Genomic DNA, 24,559 nt, shown 5'->3' on the forward strand with positions numbered 1-24,559 from the left:
TTCATGCGCTAGTTTTCAGTGGAAGCCTGCATCTCAGCACTGGTTCTGCAGCAGAGGTAGTGAAAGATGGGAATAACTTCCAGCAACCTCAAGCAGAAGCCGGGGTGCGGCTCTCATGGCTTCTAGAGCTAAAGAGTCCATCCCGCCGAGCATGGCCCACACAGGCTGAGCCAAGTCAATCCCATGCTGTCCATTCCCCCACAGGCAAGCCGCCCCCCAGAAACAGCTCTCCGCCCCAGACTGTGCTTAAGTGACAAGATCATGTTTAGCAAAGTAATATGGTTTTTGCTGTCTTTGCACATTTACATGATTTTTATTTGCCTTTTTACAAGTGTGTTCAATTAAAATTCTCCTAGACAAGAGTACTTTATGTATCCTATTAACTGTCTCATATAAAGTTAAGAAATTTCCCCCAGTAATATTGTTTCAATGTTTTAAATGGGAACTAGTAAAAGGGCTATAAAGTTTAACAGCTTTAGAGAAAATTAAAAGCATTAGAATTTGTGCTCTAAGATTAACATATAAACATTATTGATCTACTTACCAAATTAGTACTGTTTTATAATAGTAGAGCAGAGCACAATTAAAGATTATTAAGCCTTAGATAAGGAATTTATAGAAATAATATATTAAAACAAACTTTTAACCTGACATTACCCTGACCCCGACCTTTTTGTAATCTGCTAAACTGTGTTACTTAATTAATGATCAATAGAAGAAAATCTATATGAGGACGATTCAAAGGAGCCACATCCATCACACATATTAGTGTGTTATTCGTCATTTGTCTTCAGATTGATATGAGATGACACTGTAAGCAACATGTTTAAAATAAGCTGTATAGACTTTTTTTCTAAGAGTGCATCACTCACACTTTCAGAGTGATAGCCAGTGTTAACACCCAGGAGCTAGACTTCTGGTAACCTAAACCATCCCGGGAATACCAAGTTCAATACGGAAGGCTGGCACGAAGTCTGTGTGCTTTGCTGCGTAGGTACCATGCGTTTCCCAAGCAAATTTCTTGGTGGGGAAAACAAGAAAGTGTTAGAAGCCAGTGTCCCAAGGAGGGACACTAGCTTCCTTTAGTGTTTTGCCAAAACACTAAAGAAAAAGGACAATAAAATAAACTGGAAAAGGCTGGCAGCATAGACTCACATTGAATAGGTACCAACAACCTTAATATTTCTTAAGGACCTCACAATACAATAATTGACATTTATAATTGAAAAGTACAAATTGGTAGTTGCAAAACAGTCTTGGGGATATAAAGCACAGCATGGGAAATAAAGTCAATACTATTGTAATGACCATGTGTGGTGCCAGGTGGGTACTGGAAATATCAGGGGAATCACTTTGTAAAGAATATGATTGTCTAAGCACTATACTGTACACCTGAAACCAATACAAAATAGTATTAAATGTCAATGGTAGTTGAAAACAACAAAGAAAAGAGAAGATGTGATCAGACAGGAGATGTAAAGATCTCAGACTGGCCATGCCCAAGTGGCTAGTCAGTGCCGCTGAGGATTGCTGCTGAGGAGGTACTGGACACGCAGAAAGGAAACCAGGCATGGAGCAGACGGCAGGGAGGAGCAGAGGGCTCCGCGGGGAGCCCAGGGCACAGAGGGCAGGTGGGGGAACTTAAACCCAGATCTCATATCAGCCCTCTGAAGGGGTCTTCAAGGAGGGAGGGGGGTGAAGACAGGTTTGAGAGGCAACATGCTTGCATCAGTTTTCTATTGCTGACATAAATTACCACAAACGTAGTAGCTTAAAAACACATTTACAACCTTACAGGTTAGCAAGTCTCACATAAATATCACCAGGCTAACATCAAGGTGTCATATTTTTTTTTGTAAACTCTAAGATTCATTTCCTTTCTTTCTCCAGCTTCTAGAAGCCACTCACATCCTTGACTCATGGCCCCTTCCTCCAGCTTCAAGACAAAACTGACAGGTTAAGTGCTTCTTACATAACATCACTCTGGCCTCTTCTGCCTCCCTCTTCCCTGTCTACGGACTCTTGTGATGAGACTGGGTTCACCCAGATAATCCAGGATAATCTCCCCCTTCTCCACTTGAATGACATCTGCAAAGCCCCTTTGGCCACGTAACATAACACAGTCACAGGTTCCAGGACTAGGGTGTGGGCATCTCTGGTAGAAGGAGGGGGGTAACATCATTCTATAGGTAAGAGGTGACTGGGCCAGAAGTTATCATTGTGTTATTCCATTGTTACTGCCCTCAGCCAGCTTTCCTTCCTCGCAGCAGACAGAGAGCTTGAAGACATTGATCACTCACGCTATGTCTCCCCTGCTCGGACCCTGTTAGAGGCTTCTTGCCCTTCGGGACAAATGCCCCACTCTTTATCACAGACTGTAAGGCTCTACGTCATTCAGCCCACTGTATGTAAAACTTCTTGCACTGGTTCCGTAGTAACAAATTCATTTTTAAATCATCACCTAGCATGTACCACGTGCAGGGATACATGCCTGGTTTTACAAACCAGTACTCATCCTTGCTATGTACTGTGCTCTCTGATACTTTCAATTCTGATTTTTTTTTTATTTTTAATGCTTGCAACCCACTAATGAACTGGGACTCTTGGTTTGGAAACACTGATCTGGCCCTACCTTCTCTCAAGCTCCAACTCCGAACATTGCTATCACACTCCCTCAGGACCAGGCACACTGACGTCCTACCTCAGGAGAACCTCTGAAGGAAACGTTTTCCCCGGAATGCCCCAGCACCTGCTCCCTCGCTTCATCTGGGTGTCTGCTCAGCTGTTTCTTTATCAAAGGTCTCCCCTGGTCAGCCCGCCTGTAATAACCCCCCTCCCCACCCCCAGCATTATTTTCTATCCCTTATCTTGCTTTAGTGTTTATTCTGAACACTTACTACCACTTTGCGCATCATTTCTTTGTTCCTTCTCTCCCACGAGAATGAAAAGTGTTCTAGGATTGCCCTGTTCCTGATGTCATCCCAGTGCTTGAATGGGGCCTCCTAATAGATGGGACAGACTCAAGAATTAGTTATAGGACGACTAAATAAAACATGAGTGAACGAATAAACAGATTGGTAGAATTAAGACTATACATGTTATTAAAAGAAATTACTAGTATTATTACCTTATAATTTATATAGTTATAAACATTGGTGATTACCATTTATTATCTATTCCATGTCAGATACTATGCAAGGCAACTTAAATAAGTTATTTCTAGTTATCACAACAGCTCTGTGAGGTATTGATTTTTTTCAGGTGGGGAAATTGAAGCTCAGAGATAAGTTTCCAGTCCAAGGTTAAATGATCTGTGAAAACAGCCAAATTTTTTCATATATAACATTTGCTGTCAGGCACTGTCCTAAGCCGGTTATGTGGAGGTTCTGTTATTGTTACCATTTCACAGATTAGGAGATTCAGGTATGTGACTTGCTCAAAGTCAAACGATCGGTAAGTAAGTGGTGGCACCAGAAATTCAGCACAGGTGGTCTGGGACCAGTACCGCAGTCCTAGTGCTCAGAGTGAGGCCTGAGCACCGACAGCTTCAGCATTACCCGGGAGCTCACCAGAAATGCAGAATGCCACATCCCTCCCGGGCCTGCACTCCCATGAGATGCCCAGGTTATTCAAATACACAGTTGATACTATAAAGGACACATGGACAAAACCAAGGGGGAGGGTGGAGGTGGGGGAGGGAGGTGGGTTCACCTGGGGTGGGGTGGAGGGATGGGGAGAAAAGGCATACAACTGTAACTGAATAACAATAAAAATTAAAAAAAAAAAAAAAACAAATACACAGTTGAAAAGCTCTGCCCTAAACAACCGCACTGCCTCCCAGGCAGGCAAGCAAAGATGGACAGGAATAATTTTATGACAGTAGGGCTATAAATAATATTTTACTGTAAGTATTAAATGTAATTTCACATGAATTTAACAGAAATATAATAATCTGAAAAAATGAAAGGAAACTGCTAAACTTCAGATAAATGACCTTTCACCCCAAAACATTATATTCCATTAGCTAAGAACAAAAAAGTACATTAAGAGACTAAAACCATTGCATTTTCCTTATTCTTAACCTCATGTTTCAGCTTTAGATCCCACTACCCGATTCGCTATGAAAAACGAGATGTCAAAATTGTGTCCATCTTCCCTCTTTCCTCCTCTTTCCCTACCTCCACATCTATCTTGGTACTTTATTATTTTTTCACTAAGATATATAACATTTCCATTCTATTACACCTCTATAATCCCCTAGTTATTTAGTCTTAATTCCGTATTTCCTTGGATTCAATGCCCCTGCCACTATTCAATGTGACTTTACCACATCTTCTCCATTTCTGAGTTCAGTATTTGCCTAATCCTTTGACTGGCTGGGGCTTTTTGTTTGCTTTGTTTTCGCCAAGTAGTGCTATTTAAAAGGGATCATGGGTATCAGATTCCACAAAGTCTTTCATCTTTAAGAATGCTCACCTGCTGCTTTTGTAAAAAAATGAAAACTTGGCCAACGATATTATCTGGGATCATTCGTTGCTTCAGACCTCTGCAGACCTGCTGCTTTGTCTCCAAAGGTTTCCTCGCACCGCGTGCGTCTGTCATTTGTGTGCGTGCTAACAACACGAACATGAGGTCTGTCCTCTTACAGAAGTTCAAGCACACACTACAGCGTTGTTATCTCACCTCCAGTTCCCTGGGTACGGCCTTGTTTCATTCTCTACTCCAGCAACACAAGGAAAACCTCCTCGTAAAGGCCTCATGCCAGTTCATTGGGTATAAATTACGTTATTTGAAAATTTATTACTAAAATACCCTGAATTTTTTTCATAAAGGTTCCAGGAAGCACAAAGATTTCTTGGCAACATATGACATTAATGCTAACACCTAATATTTGTTATGATTTATAGTTTACAAAATGCTTTTAGAAAAAAGGGGTAGAGCTACTCTCTCTGCTGGGAAAGCCTGATGAAACGTAGTAGTACCAAGGCCCTAGAGAGGTAACACGCTGCCTCCACTACTTGTTATCTCCCCGTAGAATTGTCTCCTTCTTCTCCACCACACCTCCTTCCTTGGGTTTCTCATAGGGATTAACCATTCCAGCTCTTCTCTTTAGAGGCAAGTTCCTTTTATATGCATACCCCTCTATTCCAGTATGAAAGAAAATTGATGTGAATTCTCTTTCTACCACTTATAAGTTGTGTGACTCAGTATCTTCCTATGTAAAACTGGAAATAAAACACTGACCTCGAGCCCTCGCTGGTATGGCTCAGCGGATTGAGCACCAGCCTGCAAACCAAAGGGTCGCCAGTTCAATTTCCAGCCAGAGCATGTGCATGGGTCGAGGGCCAGGTGCCCAGTAGGGGGCACGCCAGGGGCAACCACACATTGATGTTTCTCTCCCTCTCTTTCTCCCTCCCTTCCTGTCTGTCTAAAAATAAATAAACAAAATCTTTAAAAAAAAAGAAAAAGAAAAAGAAACACTCACCTTGAGACTGCTCTGAGGGCCAAATCACATAAAGATTTGTTTATTCTCACGTGGATTTTATCATGCTTTCTGCTTTCCTGCGGGTCCTTGGCCTTACCCATTATTCAAAAACAGAAAAGCCCTTCCATGGTATCACCTTTTTTTGGTTTAGGCACATTATTTTTCAGTTTCCATATAAATGGAGTTGTTACTTTTGAGGGTTTTTAAATGAACACTTTAATATATTGTTTATTAGTAGTACCTGACATTATGATATGATCAGAGAACGTGATCATATGACAGCCATTTGGGGAACATATTAAGGCTTCACTTTTGACTTATATGAAGTTAGTATTTATAAATATTGCAGCTGTGCTTGGGAAGAATATGTATCTTTACGGTCTTAAGGAGCAGAGATATATCCCCAACTTTCTTTCTATCTATATAATACATCAAGCTTGTTAAATGTGTTGGTCAACTCTTCCATATCCTAAATTTTTTTCTACTTATCAATTTCCGGAGAAGTCTGTTAAATCTCCCACTATGACTGTGGACTTTATCCATTTATACTTGCATTTCTGTCAGTTTTCCATTTATATAATTCGAGCCTACGTCATTAAGTGTGACTAAAACTATAGTGTTTTTGTCCTACCATCCCGTTGGGATAGCCTCCTGGTAAACTGTCCCTCTAATCCACAGTTGTCCTGTTTATCCTTAGAATTGTTTTATAAGTTAAAATCTATTTAGTTAGATATTAATATTGTAATATCAGGTTTCTTGCGGTTGCTAGAAACCTGATATTACAATATTAATATCTAACTAAATAGATTTTAACTTATAAATCTGTAAGTTTTGTCTGGTATGTGCTTGCGTTTTCCACCTCTTCACTTTTGACATTTCAGGTTTCAGCTATGTCTCTTCTAAACAGAAGGGGGAAAAGTGGACAAGTTTATCTGATTTACGTTTATTATAATCATTGATATACTTAATTGTCTTTCCTTCATCCTCCTTTGCATTCTCCATCACGTGAATCAGAGCGCAAACGCAGAGCGGAGCCCATCACCGCTCATCTTCCAGCAGGCTGTCACAGGTGCGCACACTTCATCTCTGCGCTCTTCCCATTTCCCCCTCATATACCACCCTTCCCACGGTATGGGGTACATCCTCAATATGCCTAATGTGATCATGAGGTAACTTCAATAAAAAAGAAAAGAAAATAGGTAATCGTGTTTTAAATATGTGGGGTTTTCGTCAAGTTAGTGAGTAGCATGATAGTCTAAATGTCATTCTGTTTGTTGGATTTTTACCCGACATCGTTTTTAAGACTGACCCACTGCGCTCTTTGCACGTCCGGTTTGTTTACCCTAAATATTGTGCATCGTTCATAGTACACGACAAGTGCATTTCCCTAGCCGTTCTCCAGGGCCAGGGACCCCGGGTGCCCTCCAGTTTCTACCTGCATAAACACCGCCGCAGAGAACATAGTCCTCTTGTGGGCAAACACTGAGAATTCCTTTGAGGGATGGCATTACTGGGTAATAAAATACACGTGTTTAATCGTACTGAGAACGGACTGTAAATTCTTTTCCAGAGCGGCTGGGAACTTTGAGCTTTCACCGCCAGCGCACGGGATCTTGTCCCCCCACAGGCCTCTGACACCATGTTAACCCCCATCTGGTTTTCACAACTTGATTGCGGTAAAATAGCTCATTATTCTCTTCACTTACAATTCTGATTATTAGTGATTTTTGCATTCTTTCTTCATATATTTATACTTTTCACAATTCTTCTGAGAGTTGCTCATCCATGTAATTTTTCTTCTTTTCTATTAGATTCCCAATATTTACTCAGTGATTTGGGGTTTTAATACATTCTAGATACTAATCTCCGGAAAATTTTAGACACTGCAAGTAGATTTTTTCAGTTTTTGTCTTTCTGTTAACTGTGTCTATAATGACCTTGGGAGGACAGTCTATCAATCTTTATCTTACAGTTTTTGCTTTCAGGAACTTTCCTAAGTCTTTTTTACCCTAGACTGCAGAAATATTCCCTTACATTTTTATATTTTAGTTTTCCGGTTACACGTTTGCTCCTGAGTTACATACGCCATCTAGAGTGCAGAGACTCCGCCTCCTTTTTCTTCATGTGGTGTGCTAGAAAAGTTTTCCCGACATGTCCACCAAACAAATGAAAACTATAGTTCTCCATTGTTTTTTGCTTCGACCTCCTCACTGACATCCTGATTGGGTTTGCACTGTATGTACAGACCAATTTTAGGAAAACTGACGTCTTTACTATTAGGTTGGACTCTCCCTGAACATAAGATCTCTCTATTTATTAAGATCTCTTTATGTCCTTTAACACAGGGTCCGGCAGTAGTAAGGAGTGCTTGAGTGTGGCTGGTGGGGGACCTGAATGTCTCACACGAGATGGACAGCAACTTGAACATTTCACCTGAAATGTCATAGGGTGTGCTTGAGTGTGATACTAGTTACAGAATTACATGCTTATGATTCTGTAATAAAAGATTTTGCAATAAAAAGGGGCATTATTTGTGCGGGACCCTGTATAACTTGAATGCTTTCTCTATAAAAATCTTGTGTAATCTATGAACAGGGTAAGTTGCAATGATGGATTTTTTTTAGATTAAACCATCTTACATTCCTCAGATAAGTCACATTAATTCACTCTTAGATTCAGGTAAAAAAATATTTTCTTTAGAATTGGTGCACTAGTGATCATAAGTAAAATGGGTATTAATTTCTTTTTATTGCACAATTATTTCATAGATTTAGAATAAAAATTTTACTAGGTTTAAGAACAGCTTTTCCTCTTTATCTAGTTATATTATAATTTAAATAAACTAGGATTATCTACTTTTTGAAAGTTTAGTAAAATGTGTCTGGATAACCATCTGATCCCTTTATTTTGTTTCAGTTTTTTCCTCCTTTCTTTCTTATCTTTATCTGATAGGATTTCTTAATTCCCTTTTCTACCACAACTTGTCTGATGACTTAATTTTCCTCTACATGTTTTAGTTATTATCTTTAGTTTTTAACATGCATAAAATTCTAACAAAGCCCTAAATAATACAGACCCCAGCCTTCTTTAGCACCAAACACTCATCTCCCACGACAATACTGTGGAGTACTTAACCGTCACTCAAATGAGCTTCATCTTTACTGTCAGTGCGTATCCGGATTGACCAGCATGTCCAGCAATGCCACAGCTCTCCACTGGTTTTTGCTTCTCTCTCTTTCCTTCAGATCCAGTCTCTTCACTTCTGGCGTCCATTCTTTTACAGCTCTTAGAGTAATGGTCTTTAAGTCATAAATGTTCTGTTCTTATTAATCTGAAAATGTCTACATTATACCTTCACTCTTGTATTATAGTTCAACTTGGCATAGGATTCTAAGCTAACAGTTACCTTCACCCGAAACTTTCAAAGCATCATTCCATTTTCCTCAGCAGTCCACTGTTGGTGAGATATCCGTCGGCAGGCAATCCCTCTTTTCTCTCTGGCTGATTCTACAGTTCTCTCTGTGTCTTAAATTGCCGTGCACTTTTCCCCACAGGATGCCTCTGTGTAAATACATTTCATCCTCTTTAGAACCTGTGTGCTTCTTCAACATGGAAGTGGATGTATTTCTTCAGCTGAGTAAGAAAATGCCAGGCGTTCCATCTTTACTTATTGCCTCTGCTCCATCTTTTTATTTTTCACCACTAGCTTTGCGCTGGGCCTTCTCATTCTCACCCCCACATTACTTAGCTGTTCTTCCATAGTTTTCATCTTTCTATCTTTTTATCTTTTGGGTCAGCACACTAAGGAACTTCCTCAGATCCACCTTCCTCTTTACTTATCTCTTTATGGTACCTAATATGCTATTTAAGCCATTTATTAAGCTTGTAATTTTAATAACTATTTTTTATGTTTTGAAGTTCTACTTGACTTTTTTCAAACTGCATGTTCTTTTTCTGTAACATCAGTTCATTTGTTGTGGTTCCTGGTCCTTCATTTAGCTCTATAAACCCTTTAAATACACTTAGAGAATAAAATCTTCCAGATTGTTCTACTTTTTCCACTTAACGGAGCACTTATTCTCCTAAATCTTACATCGGCTAATTTTCTCTCATCATGCATAATTTTCTCACATAATTTATAGTTTTCATTATGAGCTCATCTTCAGTAAGGGTAGCATTTTCTAGGATTCTCAAGGACTCTATATGAAAGTATCCATATAGAGTGGTTTAACATTTGCATTTCTGAGGATCCTTAAATTACCTAAACCAGTTTTATGAACAATTGTGATCCCAATACTGTAATAGAAAAGTAAGTTCAATTCAGGGATTTGATTTCTGGTAACTGATCTTTTTTTTTTTTTTTACCTCATGTATAGTCCTTGACACCCAGAAACCTCCTGTGCTTCCTTGGTTTTCCCTAGTCTCCTTTCTAGTGATGGGATAGCTGTCCAATTCTCCGAGCCTTATGTTAGCGCTCTTCTCAGATGCTCTGAAGTCAGTCATATTTCTTGTTCATCCATGGCTCTGGCTTTGAAGTGCACTCTTTAATTTGCCCTTAGCTATTTCATGTTTTAAATCTCAGGTTTTATCATTATTATCATGTATTATTTATCTATTACTAAGTATAATTATTAAATATAACTAAAATTTTTAATTATTCTTAATAATTATTAATATTTATTTTAGTGGTTTAATATATTTATAGATCATAATTATAATTAATCCATAATTATAAATAAATAGGTTCTTGATTATTTATAATTATAAATCATTTGAATTACATTTAAATAATAATTGAATATATTATTAAATATTATTATTTTGTTGTTTTATTCAGATGTGTCTGTAATAATTGTACCTTGAAAAATATAAATCTATATCAGTTTGATCCATTTTGTTGCTCTATTTGTAATTTAGTTTCTTTCCTAGTTCTCTTGCCCTGATTCTTAGTTCTCAAACCCAAGCTCAATTTGAAATTTCCCACTCAGTCCTTCCCAGCCTTTCCTCATCCAATTTAAAGACATGCTTGGAAGAACGCAAAGCAAAGCAGTTCAGGGGTTCTTTGAGTTCTTTGAATCCAAATTTCGATGTGCTTTTCAACCTATAACTTTTTTTATTTCTTTAAGAAACTAATGTCATATAAAGGGAGTGATTGCTCCTTTTTAATCCATAAATATATTTTCTTTGGCTCTCTTAGTAATACCTTCCCTGGTCTTCTGCACAATTACTGGATATTTCCATTTCCCTTTTAGTGAAGTTGCCTTCCTAATTAAAAGCACTTCAAGACTTAGAACACAGGAGATGTGCTTTACAGACAAGCCAATTAAAGGCAAGCTTTGCTGTTTCATTATAAACACCATCGGAAATTAAAATGAAGAGTTAATCTTATATGCAAAAGAAATCCCTGCTGTTTTCAATATCCCTCTAAGTATGATGCCTTTGCTCAATATAAGGTAACGTTTTGTGAAAAGTAGGAAAGACATTTACAACATTTGCAACTCGACACAGGCCCCTTTTGGGGGGGAGGGAAGAATTTGTTAATACACAGTAAATGAGAAGAGAGCTTTATTTTACATGTACTATATATTATATGCATACATATATAATACCTTGTTTTGAAAGTTGTGTTGTAGCTGGCGTAGCTTGGTGTATTGAGCATGGACTGTGAACCAAAGGGTCACAGTTTGATTTCCAGTCAGGGCACATGCCTGGGTTGCAGGCTGGCCCCCGGCGGGGGCCGTGTGAGAGGCAACCACACATTGATGTTTCTTCCCCTCTCTTTCTCCCTCCCTCCCCCTCTCTCTAAGAATAAATACATAAATCTTTAAAAAGAAAGAAAGTTGTGTTGTATTCTCTCCAAGGGCAAAAGTAATGTAAACTGGGCTGTGAACTAAAATATGTGAGAAAAAGATCAGTATGAAATGGAGAGAGATCGCTCCGCAAATCCATGTCTTTGGAATGGTAGTGGGAGACTTTGGGCTTCAGCAAAACATTCTGTTTTCATCAGTTATGTAATTATTTGCTCATCTTTATCCTTTCAGCTATTTTCGTGAGGTCATTTTTAATTTAAAAAACATGAATAATGTAGGTTCATCTTCTCCAGTAAGTAACCACTATGCATTGTCATTGACTTTGGGTGGTGGGCATGCGATGCAATACGCAGATAATGTACCACAGAAGTATATGCTGGAAACCTATGTGACCTTACTAACCAGTGTCACCCCAATACGTTTAATTACAAATAAAGAAATGAGCAAAATCAATTGTCTTTTTAGTGTTCTTCAAGCACTCTTTACCTCCTGTCTTCACTAAGCAGCAGAGAAAGTGCAATCTGCGCAGGAACTCTCAAGCTTCCTTATTTTATAAGCAGCTACGAAATCGCACATGAGTTGTCTTCACCCACACACCCTTCTATCTGCTCACCTATGTACCCTTCAAATGGGAATATCAAGTGCTTACTAAGAATAATTTATTCATAGTACCACCATCAAAGACTTCTAACATCAGCCCTTGGAGCATGCTTTGTCCTAACTAAAGTATAAGCAGGGTTAAATTTAAAGGCATAGTCAGATACATTCTGTGGACAGCGGTGAGAACAGAAGATTTTTGAATACCTCTTTATTCCTCCATTCTATCAGTTGCCTCTCCGTTCCACTCCTGTATGGTCTATTAACAGTGATGGGAAAGACTAAAAATATATTGACTTTTGGTTCTCTACACGTACTTCATTCATACACTTTTCATGTTTACATAGGAAAAAACACACTCTTTAACACAGCGGAAATTATATTGTTCTACTACAATCCTGTTGTTCAATTATTCAACCCTTGTGATTTTTCCAAAAGAGTAGCTCCTCCTATATACTTTCTACTGGCAAAAAAAAAAAAATTCTCATTGTTAATTTGGCAGGTGGAGAGTACGACAGCTGTTATAAATAATACAGAAATCTTATATGCTGGATCAACTTACAAGGTAAATAGAAACTGCTCATCCGAGCAACATGCCAGAACTCCACATCTGAGAGATCTTTTTCTCCTTTTCCAAGTAGTCAGCCTCAAGTGTATCTTCATTATTCTCACAGACAGTGGGCCTTTGCTCAGAGCGTTTCTGGAGCTTCTCTTTCAGAATAATTTCCAAGGCCTGGTACACATTGCTTTGAACAGCCTCTGGGCTAGCAAATCATAATCATAGAAGAATTGCTCTTGTTTTGTTTTGTAAGATATAGATATAGGCATTATTTGGAGCCAACTGAGAGGTGTTCAAGTTGGATAATGAATTTGGGTTTGCTCAAATGCCAGGTAGTGAGACTGTGAGGTAATGGTACCTTATAAACTGATCCTGAAACTATGGTGAATTTCAAAATTAGCTGAGAAAACAACAGCGTCATAGCAACAAAAACAAATCACTTCACAGCGACCCCTTGGAAGGGCAAGGCTCCTCTTATTTTACAGTTTAAGTACTATTGTACTTCTTGTGTGAAATTCCCTTTTGGTTATGGCTCATATTCATATTCCCACTGTTTAAAAATAGTTAAAGAAATTTGCTGAAGATATTTCTTTGTCCATTTGTACAGGGATTTTTTTAAAGATTATTTGCCAAACTACGCTTGTGCTATTCAGGGAAGGTAAAATCTTTCTGGGGGAAATGCTGGCATGTAAGCATTGGAATTTTTTCACTGCAGAGTAGGTTTCCTTGGTTGCATAAAGCATCCAAATATTTGTACAACGTCCCCTTTCCTGGGGCTGAGATGTGGAAGGAAGTAACAGGAGATGCCACAGACCTGTAATTAGAAGGCATCAATTCTAGCTTTGACTGGTCTTTTGGTTTAGTGACTTAACAAATATCAATACTTTTTTTTTTTCTAACACAGACTCTTATCAGCTTCTGAGGATTTAAGAAGGTTAAATGACTTCTGAAAGCCCTATGGAATCAAGTGGTAGCAGGAGACAGATCTCTAGAGCCCTGGATGGGAAAATCCAAAACCACTGCCATGGACTGATAATCAAGAGTCCAGCTGTCTTTCTGTGTCTGACCCATTTGCTGCGCTCTTGAGCACAGGGATAGCTGGAGCACCTGACCCAAATGGCCACAAGGGAGAACCCAGAAACACCAAGCACTCTGGAGTTGTGATTATAATTAGTGATCATAGTAAACATCACTACAAGAGACACCAGCTAGTAACTGGAGACAGAAGGCACAGATGTGACATAGTGTATAGCTTAATTTATCTCCATATATGGAAAGATATATATATACCATAAAGCAAAGAGGTGACCTGTGAGGTAGAATTATTTTTTTCACCTTTTTTGTTTCTCTGTATATCCTATTTTTTCCCAAAATGAACACATAGGAATGTGAATAAGCTCAATCGTTATGAAAATAAAACATTCGGTGGCAGTGGGACCGCTGCGCACAAAACGGTTGGGCACAGGTCATCCTGGAAGCAACCACGTGGCTTGTCTTGCTCGGCAAAATTTCTCATCAGTTGACTGTCAGTTTAAAAGTTGATATTATGCTCAATAAATCAGTCAGAAAAAGGCACACACCACAGGATTTCACTCATGTGTGAAATTTTAGGAATGAAATAAATGAACAAACAAAACTGAAGCAGACTCATAGACCCAGAGAGCAAACTGGAGGTTGCCCGAGGGGAGGAGGGCTGGGGACTGAGTGAAAGAGGTGAAGGGATTAAGAAGCACAAGTTGGCAATTACAAAACAGTTGCGGGGATGGACAGCACAGCACAGGGAATAGAGCTAATAATATGGTGAAAACTATGTATGGCGCCAGCTGGGGTACTGGAAATATTGAGAGGATCACTATGTAAAGTATATGATTGTCTAACCACTAAGCTGTACACCTGAAATGAATACAAAATAAAATTGAAAGAAAAAAAAAGGTTCACCCATTAAATCCAAGGTCATTTATTCCTGTGCAACTGGAAAACCAATGCAAATAAAATGTACAGCCTGCACTGCTCTCATATCTGTCTGAGCTAATTTTTAAAAAAGATTTTTCCATTGTTTTGCACTCAGAAAAATTAAGGCTTTTGTTTGTCTCTTTGTGCTACCAAGTAGCATTATTATGAAAGTTGCCAGCTTTAAATGATGATACATTTAAATCTTAGACACTGAAATAACAGTTGGTTCCTCATTTTTCCATCTTTATTATCACTGTTCAATGCCAAAATGGTCTTCAGAGAGCACCCAGAATGAAAGACAACACCCATTTCCAACAACTTACAGAAAAATGTGAATCTTACCAAGGTTTTCAAAGGGCACCATGGAAGAGAAATTCTTTTGAGTGAATTACTATGTAAAAATTGCAGGATGTGAGAACTTCTGTTTGGCAGTTTTTGACTGGAAAATTATAAGGTATCCATGTTATTTCTCAAGGTATTCATTTTCTTCAAATTAGACATTGGTTCAAATACTCTTTTTAAATACCATTGCTTGGAGGTACACTTTCTCTGGAAGAAAAAAAAACACTAAAGTGTAGTCTGGTATTATCACTGGCCTAATGGTATCCATTAGCTCCAGGATTTAATGAAAAGGACTTTAGAAAACTTTCAAACCAACACGCTGCGTGAGGAGGAGGGAGAGGTAAATGATGCCTGCTGATTCCCATATTATTTTAGCAGTGTTTCCAAAATAAATTATTTTAGCTCATTCTTAATTTTCAAGTTATCATTTGGAATATATACGCTTCCTTTAAATGTAACAGACTAATACATAACTCCTTCTATTAGAGCAAAATAAAAAAATCTTGGTTTCTATAAATATCACATATAGGTCCCTAAGTCCAACAGATCTTGCCCTAGGTCACCGCTAGAGGCAGAATTTTAGCACCATGACCTTTGCTCCCGGTGTCACTCCTGCGAATATGTTACATTCATTGTTACATAATTACAAGGCACATGTATTTAAGGTTACTGACCAGGTGGCCTTAGCTGGGGAGATAATTCTGGATCATCCAGTAAAATTAATCTGATTACTGAGTCTTTAAAAGCAGAAATCTTTCCCTGGCTGGTAGCAGAAGTCGTCAAAGATTCAAAGAATGAGAAAAATTTGATGTGCCCTTTTCATTTGAAGATGAGAGGGGCCACATTTTACTTCAATAACAACCTGGGTCCTGCGATGGCAAGGAATTGAATTCAGTCAACAGTCTGAAGGAGTGTGGATGTGGAATCCTCCCCAGAACTTCCAGATCAGGGCCCAGCTGGCCAACTTCTTGATTTCAGTCTCTTGAGGCCCTGAGTAGAGGATCCTCTGGGCCACGCCTCACCTAAACGTCTGACCCACAACACTGTGAATCAGCAGATGGGCATTGTTGTAAATTGCTTGCTTTACAGCAGTCTGTTGCGGCATCAATAGAAAAGGAACAAAGTCACACAGTGAACAAATGGGTCAAACGGGGGTCAAATCCGCCTCTGGCTCAGACCTCGGCTGTCTGACTCTCACTCCTGCACATTTGGACATTCTACTGCATAGTTAGCCCCCTCCCCACCAGGCGGGTCAGCACACACCACCATACCTGTCCCTGCCCACAGGTGGCTCACTCAGCCAGGGCCACGCCCCCTCTTACGAGGTCAAGGGTACCAGTACAGCTGACCACCCAGGGAGCCCCACGGTGTCCCACACCCAGGGAACAGCCGCCTGCTCGTGAGCCTCCACGTCACTGCCTTCATCCCCCACAGCAGCCCTATGCCCCAGCAGTGCCTTTATAAAGAGGGCGACTCCCAGGGCAGCTGGGGGAGTATCCTGGGCTCTCCTACCGACCCCAGCGTTGTCCACTGCAGCTTCTCCAGGCTTAGGCAATACCTTAGTCCACGTGACAGCAGGAAAGACAGGCTTTGGCATGCTGCTGCCTGGGCTGAAATCTAGATTCCACCCTTTGCTACCTACACGACTTGGGCAAGGAACTCAACATCTCTGAAACTGTTCCCATCTGGGCACAGAAGGGAAAATGTTTCTGCCTCAGAGAGCTGTGGTGAGCATTCAATAAAGTATTCCTAAGTTTCTTAGGCAGTGGCTGGCAGGCAGCGAATGCACAATTATGTTGCTTATTATTTTCTTCTATCACTCAGCATCGGGAATATTACGCCCTCTGTCTTTTCCTACCTTTCAGTTAGTTTGCCCAGAGGAAACTCACACCCCTTATTGCCTCAGACTGTGCTTCGCCCATCCTTGGGTTCGGTGACAGCCAAGCTTACTGAATTTTAAGAAACACCTCAGGTACTCGCTAAAAGTACAAATCCACAGGCCCCACCCTTAGAGCATTTATGTCAGGAAGTCTGGAGTAGGAAGTCAGGCAGGCTCCAGAAATACACACTTCTTCAAGGGCCTCCGATGATTCTTGTGAGCCATCCTGGTCGGGCTCTATGTAACCCTGGGTGACGTGGGCACTGATGCTGGCTGTGTGGGAAGAGCCACATGCCAGGATGTCTAGGAAGGCAGGGACCTTTGTGGTGCCACCATGGGCACTGTCACATGCGTCTTATGAGGAGAAGATACAAGCACCGCCCGGCTCATGGCAAAGTCTACAGCGGCAAACACGCAGGCCCTGCTTGAGGAAGTGTGCCCCCCAGCCCACTCCGTCGTCCTAAGTGGCTGCCTGAGGTTACCATGTGCTGGGAAGGGGAGATGAGGCCCAGCTGCGCTAGAGCAGAGAGCAGCAAAGCACGGACAGCGCTGGCCAGCAGGCCCACACGCTGGAAGCAGTCAATAAACGGCTGTCGAGCTACATAAATCTTGACCAGCTGTGCTCAGCTTAGTGTGCGATGGGCTAGGGACGCTGCTTTACCTGCCTGCCCTGGGGCTTACTGGCTGCAAGAGGATGTAAACAGCACCAAGTCACTACACACCTTGCACGTGTGTAGACCCCAAGAGTAGTAGATAAAGGTGGATTTATGTGAAGCAGCTAATTGAACTTCAAGAAAATGTAAACCAAGCAAGGTGTTCCCATGGTCATATATTTTTGTACAAGTTGCCAAAGAAGATATTTTTGTACTCTTTTCTTTAAGAGGGCTCACAAAATTCTATAAGCTTCGGGCTCCATAAAACCAGGATGACCAGCACAGCTCCCCAAAGCGGGGCTTAGAACTGCTAATCGCACAGGGAAGTAGGATGCTTCAGCCAGCCGTGCCCTCCCTGGCAGCCTGGAGGTTATGCTGAGAAGGTCGACACCCAGCCGTCCCCTGCCTCAGGGCTGGCTGATGCTCTGTCCTCCCCATACTTGGTCCGGAGCAGGGAGCTCCCCTCCCTTGCTTGATCCCAGAGGCTGCAAGGAGACAAGGAAGCCCTTCCACCAGCCCTTTTTATGGTCCCAGGGCTTGGGGTTTCTCCTCCAGGCCCTCCTACATGTGCCAATTCCATTTTGTCCCCAGCCCAGGGCCCCCCACTCTATCCCCAAGTCGTGACCATGCCACCTGACCGTAAACAGCAAGGTGGCCGTAAAAACTGCTGATGCCTGATGCACACCCACCACTGTACAAACACTGTGATTTAGTTCGACATAGTTGCTTTACATAATTTGCAGATTTTAGCTATTGGACTAAGATCATTCACAGAAATAGATTGCAATTTACTGCTGTTTCTCCATTTTTTCTATTACTGCATAATTAAAAGCTACAGTTAGCGAGCACTGTGGGGAAAATGTTGGTGCTATTCAGTATGCATTTTAATTGTGTGCACAACCACCATCTCTTCTTCCAGCGACCCAGCTTCTCTGCAGTCACGCGTGTGCATAATTCTCAGGTCCCGTTAGGGGCCTGTAGTCGTAGACTTTTCAACAAACCAGTGCTCTGGTTCTCCCATTGTCTGACCTGCAGATGCTGCCAGAGTAACGGGCTCTGAACTGAGGACGTGTGGGCTTAGGGAAGTCGGGCACGAGTGTGAGCAGGACATTTGGAGGAAGCTCAGCATGGGCCACGGGCTTTTCTTCTCTGGTTGTTCGCCCTGCAGCCATGAGGGTAATTACTTTATTACAGAGCTGGAGACTTGGGCCAGCCGCTCTCCCCTTGTGCTGTTCCTCCTAGGAAACTACGGAACACTCAAGTGGGTAATGGAATGAAAGAGGACTTGAGATTCTTGGTAGGAGAACTGCCGTCCCATTCTACAGGTTCTTTTATTCAACAAACATGTACCCACTGTGTGCCGGTCCCTGCACTTGGCCCTAGGAGCAAAGCAATGAATAATACACAGTCCTTGTCCCCGGTAAGCTCACATGCTAGTAGGAGAAAGAAAAAATTCACATCCATAACTACATGGCACCACCATAGGATTTCCTAGACGTATAAGGAGCAATTTGACATTACGGAAAGAACACGGACTTTGGAATCAGGGAGACTAGGGTTCAAATTCCACTTTTGCAATGTGTTCGGCTCTGTCACCTTTGGAAACGATACTTCCTCAAAGACCTGTGATTTCCTTATGGGGAGGGAACACTGTCCTAGAGAGTGCTGAGGGGCTCGTGGCTGCCAGGAGGGTGCGGCTGTTGAAAGCACCCTTCTTTCCTCTCACCAGCTCCAATCCCCCTTTGAGGAGGTGTGGGGTGGGGGAGGACCAGTGATGAAAGTCAGAAATGACACATGTCAAGTACGTGGTACAGTGGCTAGCATATCATAGGCATTTGAGAAATGGCAGTTATCATTGTTGACAACTGTTAGAAAACACCATTTTTCCTGTCCCTGGACTATTTCAATAGCCACAAACTCCAAAATCTCCTTATAGCCTCCTTACAGCATCCTGAAATTCAAAGCTGAGCCTTTGAGGCTCTGCTGTAAAAGCTTAGTAGCTCCACCCCTCCAGGGGAAATCCTGTCTTCTTGGGATAGACTGTCCCCGCCTTCCTCTACAGCGCACTGCCCAGCACTGCCCCCACCACCGTCTCTCTGCTCCCTGCAGGGCAAACTTCCGGCCATGCCTTCCTTCCTCTGGCCTCCTGATTTGTGGTGCGGCATTCCGTTCCCATGGTTGTCTCTCCGTCCACCTGTGTCTGCTTCTCCAAACCCCTTTGAGAAGCCACACTCCAGCCTGTACTGTCAGGTCCCACCCAACTACTAATGGAATCCCCCCTACTTCTCTTTCCCCTTTCTTACTTGCCCTGCTGCAGCCCGTTCTCCCAAACGCAGCCAGGCTTGTTTTCACACGCACATCCCGTCACAGCACTCTCTCCTCCGCAAGCCCTTCCGTGACTGCCCTCCCCCATCATGCTGACTCTGCCTGTTCTGACCCCACAGGACCTCCCACTTGCTTGCTGTGCTCCACACACACTGGCCAGTCTGCAGTTCCCCCCAACCCGGAGCCCCTTCCTCCCTCCCATGCACACAGCCTCCACTCCAAGAATGCTGGCGCCCCGACCTACCAGCCAGCTCAGCCTTCTAGGCTCAGCTCCAGGGCCACTGCCTCTGGGCTCCTTTTCCCAGCTCCTCAAACAAAACATGCCCCATCCTCTCTCAAGGTACCCTGTTCTTTTCCTTCATAATATGAATCATACTCTATAATGATTTTTGGTGTATTAATGTGTTTGTGTATTTTTTTACTTAATGACTTCCTTTCCCTCTAGATTATAAATCCCAGGAGGACAGAACCTTAGTCCGAGCAGGAAGCCAGGAGCCCACACAAATGTCTGAAAGCAGATGTCTCTGGGAGGGTTTCCCGCGGCCCCAGCCCTTCTGCCCCCAGCGCACGCAAGGGAGACCCACTGGCCTCCTCCCGCCTCCACCCAAAGGATACACTGCTTTGCGGCATCTCGTTTATATGTCACTCTCCCCACAAGACTGTGAGCTTCTTGACACCAGGGTCACTCTTCTGGGTGTTCCCAGCACAGCAAAGAAGACTCCCTCCACCCCCACATCTCGCAGAAAGATTAACTCATAAAGGTATAAAATTAGGGTGGGATGGATAAAAAGGGCGAAGGGGAATATAGTCGATAATATTGTGATAAGTTTGCACAGTGACACACGAGTCTCAGCTCAGACAGGTAATCGCATTGTAAGGTATATGAATGCTGAGTCACTATACTGTATACCTGAAACTAACAGAATATTGTATAACAACTATACTTAAATTTAAAAAATTAAAAATAAAGGTAAAGTATTCCTAAGCCTGCAGATAAAAATAGGGAAGCCCTGCCTTCACATAACATTGTGACCAACTGTAAACAAAGCTCAACATACTGGAATGTACCTAAAATGTTTGCAGTCAACAAGCGGTGAGATGGAGTATTTAGTAAGGTAAGACTGGCACTAAGCTCCATCTTTTGCACGCCACCTCACTCTTCATAGGCCATCAGCCCGGTTTCCTGTCGATACTGAAGCCTCAGACACCCTGAAAAAGGCCTTTTCCAGAAGAAGAGAGGCATGAAATATGTTAGGAGAGGAAAAACAAAGGGAAGCTACAAAGGGCAAGAAGGAGCAATGAGCCTGGGCTCAGAAGTCAGACAGTACGAACTCACAGCCCATTCAGTAACCCCCCACCTCAGACCTGGCCAGGGCGGGTCCCTTGGCCTGCTGTAGGCCAAAAATATATATTTGCCTGCTGAGGTTACAAGAAAACACTAAAGAAAACATGTTTTCACACTCACACAGCTTGAAGTCTCTTTAGGGACATGAACGTTCCAACAATGGAACCAACACAAACACGCACCTGTAGCTGGAGCTGCGGAAGAGGCTGTGTGGTGAAAGCCCCCAACCACGGAGGGAAGGCACGGCCCGGGCACAGATTCTGTGGCCTGCAGGCCCGGGGTTGGTTTCCAGCACTCCCAGTTGCTGGGCAGGTGACTTGGGCAAGTCAGTGTACTTACTCCCTTATGTTTCTGCGTAAGTTACCTCTAAGAAAGGGGTAAACGGAGTATCTGCCCAGTAGGGCTGTGAGGAAGACTAAATGAGTTAGGTAATACAGAGAGGGCTGGTACTGATAACGACTAGATAAGGATTTGCTGTTTCATTATGATTACTTTGCCTAATTGGTCAGGTCAAAGAAGGATTCCTAAGAAGTAACGTTTCAGCTGAGACATCTGAAGATTAGTAGTGTTAACTAGTTGAAATGAGGAGTGAAGAGCATAGACAACTGTCCACGGGTAGGAAGGGCAGCAGCGAAGCCCAGGAACCACAAGCAGGCCATTTGAGCCACCACTGAGAAAGGAGATCAGGCTGGCACGACATTGTGAGTAATGTCAGGAGTTTTATCTTCAACCCACGGGCAATGGCAGCCATTGGGTTTTTTGAGCAGAGAGAACAACAGTCTAACTTCAGAGTGGAGAAGAGACTAGAGAGGGGACAGAGTGAGTGCCAGTGTGTGAGCTGAAAGTTCACTGCGGAAATCCAGAAGAAACGGGGACAACATGGACAAGAGGGATGGTGACACCAATGACGAGCCATGGACAGCTCTGAGAGATGTTTCTGAGTAAAACTGAGAAATGAGATGCTTAGTACAACTCCTAGGTACCTGGATGGGTGGTGGAGGCACCCACTGAGAAGGAGAACCATGGTGCAGGCATGTACGGGGCTCGTGGAGTGAAACTTGGAAGGTAGGGGTGCCACCTAAACAAATGCATTTGAGTCATCAGAGGGCAGGGGGTTTGGTGCTCTTCCCTTGGGGAGTCACTTGACCTGTGCATGTCACACTCTGCTGACAGTTCTGCAGGCAGAGAGGACAACTGCTCATCCAGAGGTCATTTATACTTGGCTATAAAAAGCAACAATGTGAGAACAATGCATACTTAACCTGCGCTTTCTCTCCCAGACCCCCGCCACCTGAGACCCCCTCCAGCCGCCTGAGATCAGCAAAGGGATAAAAGATGAAGGTTCTTTCTGGGTGGTCCACTGAAGCCAAGAGTTACCTGTGTGTTCAAAGGGCATAAGAACAAAACCATGTTTTCCTTGGTGTGCAAAGAATCCAGGTAAATTGTCGTAGAAACTGTAAGTGGATTCTAACATCATTATTATTTCTAGCTACCCTTGACTGAGCACTTAGAGAGCGCCACGTACTTTACCTACATTGTCTATCACCGTCTCACTAAACCTAGAGAGACAGGAGGAGTCAGAGACTCAGTACCTGCAGTTTCACAGCCGCTGAGTGATAGAGCAGGGATTTGGAACTCAGTCTGCATGATTTTAAGGCCAATCCTCTTTTTTAAACCCTGGTGATTTTCTTTGGCTAAACAACACTTCAGCCTTGACCCCCATATGCAAAAGAGACATTTCCGGGTGGTTAAATACATTTAAAGTAAAGCACTTGGCCGCACAATAGAACAAAGCTGATTGGCCTCTGCAGAGATCAAAACCACAGCCTTGTCCTTATTTGATCATTCTGCCACGGGAGTGCTTCAGGCAGACAAACACTTGCCCTCAAATGGCTACCAAGCATTTTATATCCCTTCAGCTTTTGTGGGTTGCTCATTTATCAAAAGAGCTCAGCCTTCCAAAACAAACCACTGGATAGAAGAGAGACAAGTGATGCTTCTGTAAATTATCAAATGGAATTTGCCATGAATTTGGAAGGTAGGATAGAATCTGCCAAGAACTTGAAAGGTAGGATATAGGGTGCTGGAAACATACCTTTATAGATGCGCAGAACCAGCTCCCAGGGGTCCTGGTCCTCAGGAATGGGTTCCCTCCATTGACCTTGCCACGTGCCCACACTGCCACCTGCTGGCCATAGCATGAATCTCCGCTTCCCCAGCAGTCCACCCGGAGATCTGCACAGCCTGTAAGCAGATTGTGCACACTGTATCACCACCTTTTTGCATTTTAAGGTGTCATACACAAGAGCAGTTTTGATTCTCTGACCAAAGACTCTTTTCAGCCTGATAGCGAAGAAAGCCAGGTAGAAACCCATGCATGTGCCGTTGGGGGGAAAGAGGAGCCAAGCACACAAGGGAATATTGTGTGAGTGAGGGACACAAGGCAGGGATGCGCAGCAGGGAGGAGGCTGTGTGGGCTTGTGACAGTCACCGTGAGGACCTGTCACATTGGTGAACCCAGCTGTCTAATTTCCAGCACGCTTAAGGCTTTTTTAAGCTCCCCAAATTCTTTTTAAATCTAGTGAGGTACCTTCGTCCTGCATGTTCTCTTTTCCTTTAGCACAGCTTGTGAACCTGAGGACAGGGGAGGGGACCAGCTTAGGGACAAAGTGCTATTCTTTGGCAAGACCACAGGCAGCAGTCTTTCTTTTTAAGAGACTCCAATATTCCCTTTTCATTCACTCACAGCACGAAAATGAATCGCTGTGCTTGAGCATTTTAAAAATTAAAGGCTCAGAAGGCACATGCTGATCAAAAGCTGATCTTCAAATACCTATTTCCATCAGCTATTACTTTTCTTAAGATTTTCATTTTGCTTTATTTACCTCATGGGGTATTACATTAATGCAGTGGCATTGCAGGTAAAAGTCGGGGACCTATCGGGTGACCTTTCCCTCATACTTTTAAAGTTCAACAACTCAATTACAAATAAATTAGAATCACTCCCTGAATCTATTTTCTAAAGGGAAACACTGAAAGACTCTTCCTTGCCCAGATTTCCAGAAGAGGACCTGGAATTTCTCAGCCTCTGACCAGTTTTCAGATTTTCTACATGGTTCAGTAAACCCCACTATCTTCTGATTTCACGTGTGCGATTAAAACAGGTCCAGCCCGTCTCTCCCCAGGTACTCCTGGTCATTCCCATGGTCTCAAGTACGGGTCAGTGTCAGTTACCCCCAGGTCTGTGTCTTCAGTATGGACACTCACCTGAGGTCCATCTATCTAACTGCCCGGTAAATATTTCACCCCGGATGAAATATTCCACAGGATCCCTGCACTCTTTATGTCTAAAGTCCAGGCGTAATCACCCTGGGGCCATTTCCCAAACCTGTTCTTCTCTCCTGGAATAACTGCAGTTAATTACAAAACTATCCATCCAATTATGTGAACCCAAACCCAAATGTCACCTGATGTCCCCACCCTTTACGTATGATTGATCACAAAGCCCTACGATGTTTACTACCTAATAGAATGATTTATCCGCTTCTCTCCAGCTATACTAGCACTGCCTCTTCACTCAGACTATCGGCATGGCCTTGCAAGCATCTACC

At 42.5% G+C, this 24,559-nt stretch overlaps 1 long non-coding RNA gene across 2 annotated transcripts in view; it reads right to left on the reverse strand.

Moving 5' to 3' along the window:
- Positions 1 to 24,559, reverse strand: part of LOC123478956 (uncharacterized) — a 554,890-nt gene that overhangs the window by 481,214 nt on the left and 49,117 nt on the right. For both annotated transcript variants that reach the window (XR_008427024.1, XR_006654396.2), the window contains one exon: positions 23,044 to 23,192. This is a non-coding gene — a long non-coding RNA (uncharacterized lncRNA). The remainder of the gene's footprint in view (positions 1 to 23,043; positions 23,193 to 24,559) is intronic.

The sequence above is a fragment of the Desmodus rotundus genome, chromosome 5, assembly GCF_022682495.2.
Source record: "Desmodus rotundus isolate HL8 chromosome 5, HLdesRot8A.1, whole genome shotgun sequence".
In the NCBI taxonomy this organism is placed as follows: Eukaryota; Metazoa; Chordata; class Mammalia; order Chiroptera; family Phyllostomidae; genus Desmodus; species Desmodus rotundus.